Genomic DNA, 12,670 nt, shown 5'->3' on the forward strand with positions numbered 1-12,670 from the left:
TAGAGCCACTGACAGCAACCCTCTAACAGCAACCTTCCAACTACTTCTTTATTCACTGAATAGTCCACTCTTTGTACTGGTAGCTCTTCAATTTAGAGATAAGAATTTGATGTGGGACCATGACAAAAGCTTTGCATAATTCTGTGTAGACAATATGAGTTGCCCTTCCTTTGTTCACTAATGCTGTTACTGTATCATAGAGAACCTCCAGATAAACCAGGCATGCTCTTCCCTTGGTGAAGACATGCTGGTTGTCTAGGATCATCTGCTCATCCATCACATGCCTTAATGTGTACCAGGAGGATTTGTTCCATGCTGTTCCCAGACAGACACACTGCTCACTGGCCCGCAGTTCACCTGGTCTTCCTTTCTCCCTTTCTTAAAAATGAGAGAGATGTTTCCCTTTTACCAGTCATTGGGGACTTTGCCTGACAGCCATGACTTTTTGAATATGATGGAGAGTGGCTTGGCAACCACATCAGCCAGTTCCTTCAGGACCCTGGGATGTATGTCATTGGGCCCCACAGGCTTGTACAAATTCAGCCTCATGAGGTGATCTCCAACTTTCTCTCAGTTAGTGGGATTTTTTTCCCCTGGCCTCCGCCTAAAGGTTGAGGGATGTGAGGTTCAAGGAAGTGAGGGGCACAAGAAGCCTGACTGACAGTGAAGAGGCAAGAACTCCTTGAGCACTTAAGCCTTCTCCTTTTACTGTAATCAGTATTCCCTTCTCATTTATCAGTGGAAGCACACATTCTTTACCCTGTTTCTTCTGACCAGTATACCTGCAGAATCCCTTTTTGTTGGTTTTCACATCTCTCACCAAGTGCAGTTCCATGTATATCTTGGTTTTCCTGATCCCATCATGTCTGGACAGCATCCCTTTATTCCCAAACAGCACATCCTTGTTACCGCTGCCAGTATGTGTCCTTATTTCTCAGTCTGAAGGATAAGATAAACAACCTGAAGTTTTCATTCCTGAAGTCCAGGGTCCTGACTTTTCCCCAAACCCTTCATCCTCTAGATCACAAGCTCTGTCAACATGGTCACTACAGACTAAACTGTGTCAAACCTTCACCTTTTTAATAAGTTCCTCTGCCTTTGTGAGTACCAGGTGCAGATTATAGTTGGTCTGTCTAATACCTGGACCAGGAAGTTATCCTCAGTGGACTCCAGGAGTCTCCTAGATTGCTTGCAGCCCACCATGTTGCTTTCTCAGCAGACATATGAGTGGTTGAAATCCTCCATTAAGATGAGAGCCTGTGAGTGCAACACTTCTTGTAGCTAAAGCAAGAGGGCATCACCTACAGGCTTTAGCCAGGTGGCCTGTAGCAGACCCTGACTACCAGATGTACTTGTTGGTCTGATCTCTCATTTTCACCCACAAGCTTGTATCATGGCAGTTTCTCAGAGGCAGCTCTATGCACTTTGTCCAAATTCTAACATTGATGAAAACTCACCTACACCTCTTTCCCTGTCTGTGATCATTGTGCTCCATTTGTGTGAATCATCCCACTGTATTTATGTGTCAACCATTAACAATAACTCATATCCTAAAAGTATGAATGGAGGATATTCATTCAAATCCTGAGTCAAAGATATTCCTGCTTTGTACAGCTTGTACAACTCAGAGCAGTCAGGCCTAAATTAGATGTTTTGGTTACATTTATCAGTGTAAGCAGAGTGAATTCTGTATGAGCATCCATCTTACATTTTGAATTTGCAAGGGCTCTCTTTCTTATGTAAATATTTACTTTAGAAGATGAAGCCCCTTTGCCTGTATTTCTGCTTGCATAAAATGTATAGGACCTCCATGAGATTTTGTTGAACTTGATTGACAGGATGAAAAGGAGAGCATCATAGAAACAGACTGTACTGCCACAAAGAGCATAAATCATTCCAGATTTTTGAAGTTATTTAAACACCTAGAGACTGAGGTCAAGGTGTGAGGAATATCCAGAGGTGCTGAGTCTTAATATCAGCTCCCCATGAAACCAACTTATAAAACAGCTCTTTAAAATCTTAACTGCAGACAGTAAATATGCTCATTCAGAGGTTAATCGTGAAATTAGAGATGATCTTCCTCTATTTGTATAAAATGCAAAATGACTTGTTACAAACTTTCAGGAAAAAGAAAAAGAAAAAAGTTTTGTAACGGTGTACAATAACCTATATATGACCAACAGTAGGAAACCCAACACCACCAAAGTAACATAATAAAACATCCAAATACACAGGGCTTTACTTAAATATTTATAGGAGAATACTGCAAACTATATCAACACGATATCAACAAGAGAAAGATTTGATCTTTAATTTTTTTTTCTAACTTCTCTATGGTCATTTCAAAGTTAGGTCCAGCGTGCTTTCAGATTGGAAGTATTTACAGGAAGAAAAAGAGCATTTGGAAATTACTCCAGCATCGATTCCCACAGGATTTCTGTTTTGTTGTTTTTTTCTCATGAGAATTCTGTTTTCTTGTCTTTGTGTCTTATTTACTCCTTGCTGTTTATAATAGTAGAGTTACTCATAGAAAAATCATGGTTTTTTTTGCTCTTAGGTTACTGCAAGAGAACTATACAGTGTCAGTGTGTCTAATACATAGTATTCCAAAGTCAGTGAGACAACTCAGAATATAAATAGAGTTACTCACATGGGATAAATGAACTTGGCAGAATCAGGTGCTGTAAAACTAATTGGAGAGGAGTAGGATAAGTGCCAAGTTTAAGTTCACTTACAGGACAAGATTTCCAATAGCCTTGAGTTCCGAAGGGAGCTTGTTATACTCATATGGGGGCTAAAAAGTACTGGATGGTCTTGAATAACCTATTTCATATTGATTATATAAGTCAGGAGGGAAAGATAATGGATTTTCTCAAATGCCATGCAGCTCTGGATAACAAGATTATTGAAACACCAGTCGCAGTCATATAAAAACCAAACCAGCATGAGCATTGTGATGCCTGCCTTCATATACTTATCAAACAAAATGTATCTTTCTAGGAAGATAAATGGTGTTGGAAAATCATAAATTGAAAATAAATAAAATGGTCACTTAGCATAAGTATTGCAGTTTATATTACCCCTGAGTGTTTAAAGAACCAACTTTGGTACAGCTTCTTCTTTGTGCCACTTAGACTCCCTGGAGGAAGCCTGGGACAGAATTTGGAGGTTAGTATCTTAAAAAATGAAGCACAAACACATACATAAACATTTGTACTTCACATAAACATTTATAATAGCATGAGTAATTAATGAACAGCATTATAGTGGCAGGCTTTGAAGTTTATCAGTTAGATTAAGTAACTATGGTCACAGAATTTTCAAAAAACTAAACACATACATTGCTGTCCATCTGCTATTCCTTCCTGGAATTCAAGATTCACACAGAAGTATGACAAAGTAGAAATTCTCTTTAATGCATAAATTATCAAAGTTATTATACTGATTTCAATTAATTGTGTTAAAATCTGCTTTTACTATAGCATGTATTAACTTTCTGAGATCTCTCATTTAGTAGTTTCATGTATATGGAATCTGTGGAGTTAGAGTTCAGAGTTCTTCACAGTCTATATGCTTTTCCCATTGATAATTGTGGATGCAACGTATTGGCAGTTTATCCCTTCCCTTCCCTTCCCTTCCCTTCCCTTCCCTTCCCTTCCCTTCCCTTCCCTTCCCTTCCACNCCTTCCCACACCTTCCCACACCATCCCTTCCCTTCCCTTCCATCTTTTTACTTCCCTTCCCTTCCATCTTTTTACTTCCCTTCTCTTCCATCTTTTTACTTCCCTCTTCTGAAACCCAGTTTAGAAAAGTGTTGTCTTAATGAATAAAGCAAGAAAAACTGTGTAACATTCACCTCATGTAAACTCCTTGTCCCTTTATCCAGTGGTGGCCAGATTCTCATTAACCAGTTTATAAGACACTATAACAACTTGCTGACTTTAATATCCTTGACACTGCCTAAGTATAACAAGAATTTAATATTTTCTCCACATTATGTAGAAGTTCTTTGCATCATAGTAGCTTTCAGTTCCTGAGGAACAAACCCACAGCTACAGATAATATTGGAAATCATAATCTTTCAACAAGCAGGTTAAAGCTGCTTTTCTGTTCATTCTCATAAGAGCAAATATATGTTAATATTTAAAATTTCAAAAATATCAAAGATTTATTGGTTGAAGTAGGAAGAATGACTCCAAAGCTTGATGCTTACAGTATTACCTAGGAGTCACAGCTTCAGTCCCAACACCGATAAATAAATCAAGATTTTATAGCAGGCAGAAATAGGTTAAGAAAAGAAAGTGACAGCCATTTTCCTGAACATATTGTAATTTATTGTGTTATGAACCTCTTCCAGGTGGTAGGAGACTGGTTTAAAACCCAGGAGAGACAGAAGAGATCTCAAGTCCAGGTACCTGCATACCAATGAATATAATAATATTCACAGTATCCACAGAAAGAGGCAAAGATCATTTTGATACTATGGTGGTTTTGTTCCTTCAGAATATTTATGCCCTTTGTAAGAAAGCTTCTGGATATTTTGGAGAAACATTACTCCATTAAAAATGTTATTCACACAACCCTGTAGCATACATAGATAATTTAAATATAAATTTTATTGATATGGGTGTTTATATTTTACATTTTATATAAATAGTTTTTGTTTTTTTTTTAAATGATGTTCTGAGACAAACATTTAAGATGGTAAATTTAACAGTAGAGCTGCAGTTGAAAAAAATGTTGAAAACGAGCAGATCAGAATGAGGGTGAGGGAAGAAGGGAAGAAAGGGAGGAAGGGAGAAAGGGCAAGTCTTTTAGACAACAGAGAGCACTGCAGCTCTGAGTGCATTCACTGCTGGGTTCAGTCTGTTCTGCCTTGGTCTTCACAGAGTGGTATGCAGTTCTGCTTGAAAACATACAAAGAAAAGTAATGTTTCTCTTCAAGAATGCAAAATGCTATACAAAGAAAAGTCAAAGTCTATCGAAGGGCCAAGAACCTAGTGGCCAGATTAATCAAATAATTTGACTGAAATTTGAAGTGTCCATACATACTTTTGCAAAGAACACAAAATAGTTAATCTACTTTTCACAGAATCACAGAATTGTAGGGATTGAAAGAGATCTCTAGAAATCATCAAGCTCAACCCATCTGCTTATGCAGGTTTCCTACAGAAGGTTGCGCAATAACTGGAGACAGTGGTGAATATATATGATCATCTTCAATTTATTTTTCATGTGAGCAGATGAGTAGCTGTGTTTATGCACTCAAATATCATGCATTGTGTGCCATGCTCTGAATGAAAAAGGAAACTAGATTGAAACACATTTGCATTCTCCAGCGCCAGACATAATATATTAAATTTGCGTCATACAATGCATTAATGAGTATCTGTTACATCAAAGATAAAGATGGCCAGGCCTACAAATGCTAGAGATCTGTCTATATGAGTGTGCAGTAAGGACCAAGGGCCAGACTACCTAGCTTGTTATTCTTGCTGGATTTCTAAAAAGTGGTGTTTTAAGTGTTAAAATACAGAAATGTCATTATCAAGAGCCCAAACTGGATGTGTCTCTTTCTGAAAAGATGTAAGCAGTCATCTTTCCCTGGATACAGAATTTCTGTTTTGAAACCAGGCACAGAACATGCCAATGAAGCATCCTCTGAGGGCAATATGAAGCTACAGAAATTGCCAGCTATTTGGGGAGTAGTACTCCCAAAACAATGAACATATGCTTTAGTGAGAGAACAGTACAATATCCTGTTAGTTAGGAAACAGGATCACATTTTATGAATAAAAGCACCTGAGAACAATCATTATAGAAATAGTATATCCTGTGTTGGATGCAACACACAAGGATTACAGGATTACAGAATTATAGGGTTGGAAGAGACCACCAGAGACTGAGTCCAAGCCCCCTGCAAAGCAGGCTCCCTATAATAGGTCACGTAGCTGAGCAGAATATCTCAAGGGAAGGAGACTCCAAAACCTCCCTGGGCAGCCCTTTCCAGGATCATGCATTCCAACTCCAGGTTCCAGAAAGAAGCACACAAAATCAAATTCCTATGCCTAAGAGTGGTATCCAAACCCTCCTTGAACTGCAGCAGCTTGGTGCTGTGAGCACAGCCCTTGGGCAATCTTCTCCATGCCTACTACCATCTGGTGAAGAAGTTCTTCCTAGCTCCTAACCTGCCCTTACCCTGACACAGCTCCCTGTGGATATTTTCCTTACATCTGGGGATATACACTGTGCTACACAGCTGAAGACTGTTGAAAATGTTCTGTGTAATGATCAACAGCAAAACATACATAGGCATATATGTGGTGTATGCATATCAGGTTTCATTGTTGAGCCTTAAAATTTGTCTTGACTTCTAGTTCCCAAGATGTTACCATAATCTACCGGTAAGATAAAGTTTTGTTTCTGCTTTGTCTGAGGACTAGACATCTTTTCTTTTTCTGCATGTGGGATTCACTATAATTTTTATTCATTATGCTCGCTTTCAGTGATCTTCAGCAGTCTCAATGATTTATCACATATAATGTGCTCTATTTTTTCAACATCTTTGCAAATATATGCCATTTCTTACTTCTTCTGGTAATATACTTTTTTTATAACAATATGCTGTAGCTCCTTGATACTCAGTTGTAATTACCAAAGTAATAGCTAGCACTGGAATATTCGATATTTCTTGAAGACTGCTAACTGAACAAGGAGAAGCTTTATATTAATGGTGTCAGATTGTTGAATTCTGTTGACTATTAAACATAAAAATGCATCTCCTCACAAAAAAAAAAGAAAAAAGAAAAAGAAAAAATTCACATCAAGATCATTATTATTTTAATGTTCTTAAAATTAATAATTAGTAATTAGTAAAAATTAGTAATGTTTTGTAAGTAATCTCCTTAGCAACATTGATTTTGGTTAGTTTGTATTCAGCTAAGTGTTGGCATTCACACTGAAGATTCTTAAATTGGGTATTCCAGGGGAGTGATATGAAACACATCAAGCAGTTAAAAAATTGCATTATCCTTGAGAAATCTATAGTAATTGATACTCAGATCCCTACACTTCTACCTCCCAATGTTTTATTATGGATTTTGACTACACAAGTTTATAATATACACCATCTGAAATAAAATGTCTTGGAGTAGGAGGACAATAAAATGTCTAGGAGTATTAAACTCCTCCACCACTATTCCCAGAGGGAAGGTCATCCATACTTCTTCAAGATCTCCTTTGGATGTTTGCCAAAACACTGCTCTGCTTATAAACTCCTACACTTTGATTTTTATAGAAAAGAAAATGCTTTTTGTTTAGATATTGAATGACTAACAGTGTAGAAACCATGGAGTAATTGAGAATTGTATAATACACCGTGAAGGACTTCTCCAAGGCACAGTACCTTAGGAGGCACTTGACAAGACTGGGCTGAAAGCATCACACACAAGCGGGGAAAAAAAAATCCCTTAGACCTCTCTGTGTCTGGGGTACATAACCATAAAAGAATAACTAAGTTCAGAAGATCCGGGTTCAAAATGAAAGTACAGAAGGTGAAATCGGGCAGTGCTTATGCCTTCAGCGAGTGAATTGGTCTGGCGGCAGATGAGCGAGATGCAAATCACACTTATAATGGTTACTGTGTGAGAGGGAGATAACAGACAAATTTATGAGATAAAATTTTCTACAAAAAAAAAAAAAAAAGAAAAAAGGTACTTTCATTTGAACAGATTCAGGCTGCTGATCCAAATGTGTGCAAATCATCAGTCATAGAAAAGCCAAGATCATGATAAGAATACAGAAGACAATTCCCACTAAGAACAACATGGAAAATGAGACCATTTCCCTAGTTTTATTGCTAGTGAGATTCTCTTTAAGGTTCTAGCAGCCACAAACAACATAACTGAAAGTCTTTCCAGTAAAGATCCCTTAAATTCCTGCCCTGGTGAGGCCACATTTAGACTACTGTGTCCAGTTCTGGGATCTCCAGTTCAAAAAAGACAGGAATCCTGTAGACAAGTCTAATGGAGGGCCATAAAGGTGATCTATGCAACAACAACAAAAGATGTTTAGGAAGGTAACTGCAATGCAGATGCACTTTGTCCTACAAAATTTCCACCACGTCCCAAAATGTTTTACCATCTTATGCATTTTCTCACACTTTTCTTTCATATTTTCTCCTGCTTTCTTGCTGTGAAAGTGCTTCTCACAGTCAAAAAGAAAAAGGTTCAGGACAATTACTTTGCTTCCAGTTCCATTCAAAACCCTTAGGCACACTGCTTTTTTTTTTCTTGCACACTGAATGTGGTGCACTCCATCAAATAATACCCAGAAAAATATAGTACCATTCATTTTCATAAACATTAAAAACACTAACATGTATGTGTTAAGTGGAGCTGTTTTCTAAATTCCAGTAAAACAGAAAGAAGCCAAGTGAATAAAATCTCACTGGGTTTAATGCAGTCTTTTTAGTTCAACCTGAATTCTAATGCTTCTCAGCACTTTCAGGGAAAAAAAAACAAAAGAAAAAAAGAAAAAAAAAAAAAGAGGAAATGAAATCAGGAGGGAAAAAAAAAACCAAAAAACAACACATAATATTCTATCTATGCAAAAAAAAAAAAAAAAGTTTAAATGCATTATTATCTCACAGACCAAAAGACTTCCTAGTGCTAAAGGAAAAGCTAAATAAAGTGATTTTGCCGCCACTTTGGTCACTAGAAAAGCCTATGTCTGTTTCATAGAATACTCGTCTGTCTTAATTTTTCTTTTGAAAGAACTAGACAGGAAACTTATGTCATTTGCAGTGCAGTACATCATTTTATATATGTAGCTAATATTTTCAGTTGGGTGCCAATGAAGGATGACGGATTCCAAGGAAGGTTTCGATTTAATTCATACATTTTTCAGGGAAAACTTGTAATGATTGTATCAGCTGCTACGGGTACTAATAGGAAAATGGATAAATGTGCTTTAAAAAGAAATTAGAAGTTCTCAATTTTCTGTTTGCAAATTACCAATTAAGGTAGAATTTCTGTGGCACAAATCTTCATCCTTTTTATTTCAAAACCTCTTTTGACTCAGAAACACTGAGATTTAAGCAATGAGTCTAATGTTCTCCCTCTTTGGCCCTAGGTAAACGCTGATAGCTCATAGGGAAAAAGGTCACCATGAATAAGAAACAACTTCCAATGGCTGTAATGTACTCTGAGTACATCCATTTCTGTTTTAAGATGTCCTTCCAGCACTGTTAGACAAGATCTTACAAAACTGCAAGATTAAAATATTTCACATCCCCTTTGAAACTTTTAGGATTTTTATTTTAACATATGGTTGCAGACTGAATTACCACTGATCAGTGCTGTCCTACTGTATTACTCTCCCACTTCAAATGGCTGAATGCAGAGCAATTATCTTTTGGAGGATGAAAAATTTCAAAGATTAGTTTTTGACACTCTTTCCTCCGCTGCTCTTTGGTGCCTCCAGATCATCTTATGCAAGTATTCCCTATCATAGATACATAAAGCTTAAGCACTTCCAGTACCTTGCATTAAGTCCATGACTGAAATGCCATTGAACCAGTGTGCTAGCCATAGTACCAGCTGAAAAGTAGTACTTATCATTACATTTCTATGGAAGGATAAAATATACATCCCATGGTGGGGAAGTAAGTGAACAACTGTGTGATGCTTAACTTCCAGATGGGTTAGACTACAGCAGTAAAATAGTTCAGAATTGAGGTTTGGGCCTAAAAGGAATCCCCATCTACAGCTGGGAGAAGCACCACTGAGTAAGGATGTGGAAAAATACTGCTGTAGGGAACTGCAGTGGCACAGAGCTAGAAAGTAAAGAGCATTAACTTCACATGGGAGAATCCAAGTTTGACAAGAAAGTAATAACGTCTTGAATCAATCTCAGCATTTTCATAGTTACAGAGTGAGGAATTAGATTAAAAAATGAAATTGTATGAATTCAGCCAGAATTCTGAATTTTAACAAGTCATCTACAACTTTGAGATTGGTCTTATTAGTATTCATTTCATATTCAGACTAACATGAAATAGTCTGACATCTAAGCTACTTTGTCTAAAATATTTTTTACTACAGTATTTAAGCATGTAAGATTTACATTTGGGTTAATAGATACAGAATCATAGGACAGTTAAGTTTGGAAAAAATCTCTAAGATCATATAGTCCTACCTTCAACCCATCACCACCATATCCACTAAAACTGAGTCCCTCGTTGCCACATCCATATGTATAATGAACTCCTCCAGGTATGGTGACTTCACCACTTCCCTGGACAGCCTGTTCCAATGCCTCACCACCCTTTCAGAGAAGAAATTTTTCCAAATATTCAATCTGACTCTCCCTTGGTGCATCTTGAGGTTATTACCTCTAGTCTTGTTGCAATGACATCCTTTTTCTTGTTATTTTAATAAAATCACAAGTATTTGAGAAAGACAGATTATTATCAGAGACAAATGTAGAACTCTTGCTTGTAAATGGAGGGAACCTGACATTCTTTCATTTCTCTGAATATCTTTACCTTCTTCCACATTCACTTTATTGACGGGAATATCCTGAACATCCTGACATAATTCCTACTGCTTATACCTCCACTTTCTCAAGGCTATTTTGAAGCACTTTCTATTTCTTTGTTAAATGAATGGTCAAGGAAGATTTTTTCCTAACTTTCTTTACCATTGCAAACCTCAGAAATTCCTGGCTTCTGTAGGGCAATTAAAATCTTCTGTACAATGTTGATGAAGTCATCTAATAGCTGAGACTTCACACAGATATTTTGATTAACCTTAATGTTGTATCTTTCACTAGCAGAGTAACTATCAGTATCAATCACACACCAAAATTATGTTTGAGTACTATGAGACAGGAGTGGTTTTTGTCTTTAGCTGGATTTCTGAAAAATTACACTACCAAAAATATTGCCTGTTCTTTCATATTGCCTGTTTACACTTTCTTAGAAGACCTGTCCCAAACTCCTCAGAATCTGCCACGTATCTGTTGATATAAACAGTTGAGAATGCAATTGCATTCTCACAGGGCTTGTTTCTTCTGCTTTTATTTCTTACAGTGAGGCATGTATGGGGTATAGTGAAGCCCCATCATTTGTGGCTTTTTATCATTTTGTATTACTAATATTAGCAAATATTCAAATAATTCCAAATGGTATCTGAAGATTGCATTGAAATAATCTTCCCAAATCAGTGATATCTATTCCACACTTGTTGCTTCCAATGATAAAAGATATTTCAGAACTTAATTTCACAATATGTTAAATTTAATGGTAAGATGCAGTAGGAGCAGTCTTCCATGTAATTAAACAATAATGTCTATAATTAGATTTCATTTTGATTCTGAGAATTATCACATTTTCTTAGGCAGAAAACATGCAAAGTTCATTTGAATCTTAATACAGTATTCTGCAAACATAAATCTAGGTAAGATGAAATATTCAAAGAAATATGAAATATTCATTGTAATAAAAATGAAAGGGGAAACCGTTTTGTCACGTCTTTTAATTTCCCATCAGTTAATGAAATTGAGTAACAGAGACAAATTACAGCAGAATATCTACTCAAATACTTATGAAATCAGTGGGAAAAGTCATACTGAGCATAAGACTGAATGTCAACTTGAAACACAGTGACAGACTACACAAAAAAAAAAGTATTAGAAATCTGTATAGAGACTGACACTCACATTTTGGCTCTAAATATATAAAATAAAGAAGGTTTGACAAGTGTCACACTCAAAAGTGTCCTGAATCTTTCTCACTAGGGAAATACAAAATGCAGTAGCCCCCAAACCTCATTTTAATAATACATGTTAAGGGTTCACATATAGCCTTTTATGTATAGTCCAACTGGAATAAGAAGTATTTAGTTATTCTAAAAAGACTTGATAAAGCTTTTCAGAGTAACATAAGGGCATAAGGTAGATAACCAAGTATCCTTGCCTGGTAATTGCAAAGGGGGAGATTTAGAGTCAAATATCACAAATTGAGATGTGGGTGAATGAATTAACAGGAGCAAAGGTTAATGGTGGAAAACTAACAGACATCTCAATGGTTAATCAAATTCTGCTTTTCTTTTGTATACTTACAAAAGAAGAGATAAAAACAGTGCTAAACCAGCCACAGAAAGTATGAATTGCCATTTTATTCATTGAACGTCAAATAGTATATGAACAATGCTGGGAATTTAAGAATGCAAAATAAGTTTGGATTGGTGTAATTATGGGAAACTTAAGAAAACTGTTTGCTCTACCAGATAATTACAGCCTCTATGTCTACATACGCTGCCTTCCCTTTCACATTCATGAGTACTAACTTGATTTCTGTACCTGCTTGTGTGATTAATTTTCCCAAAAATTCAGAGTATGAACTAAAAATAAAATCCTGTGGCAATCCATTTTTTTATTTTTATTTTTTTTGCTTTTCTAAAGTGCCCCAGTGATGGCAAATATTCCTTAAAGAGGAAGGAAGTTATTTTCATTGAGAAGTAAGAGTGAAGGAAACAGGCTCAGAAAAGTTGGACCTAGTATTGGGAGAGCAAGTACATCAGCTGTATACTCTGCAGAGGTTGGAGTTGATCAGCAAAAGAACCAGAAACTTAGAATAGAAGTAGAATGTAAGTAATGAAACATTTTAA

Source organism: Coturnix japonica, chromosome Z (genome assembly GCF_001577835.2).
Source record: "Coturnix japonica isolate 7356 chromosome Z, Coturnix japonica 2.1, whole genome shotgun sequence".
Lineage (NCBI taxonomy): Eukaryota > Metazoa > Chordata > Aves > Galliformes > Phasianidae > Coturnix > Coturnix japonica.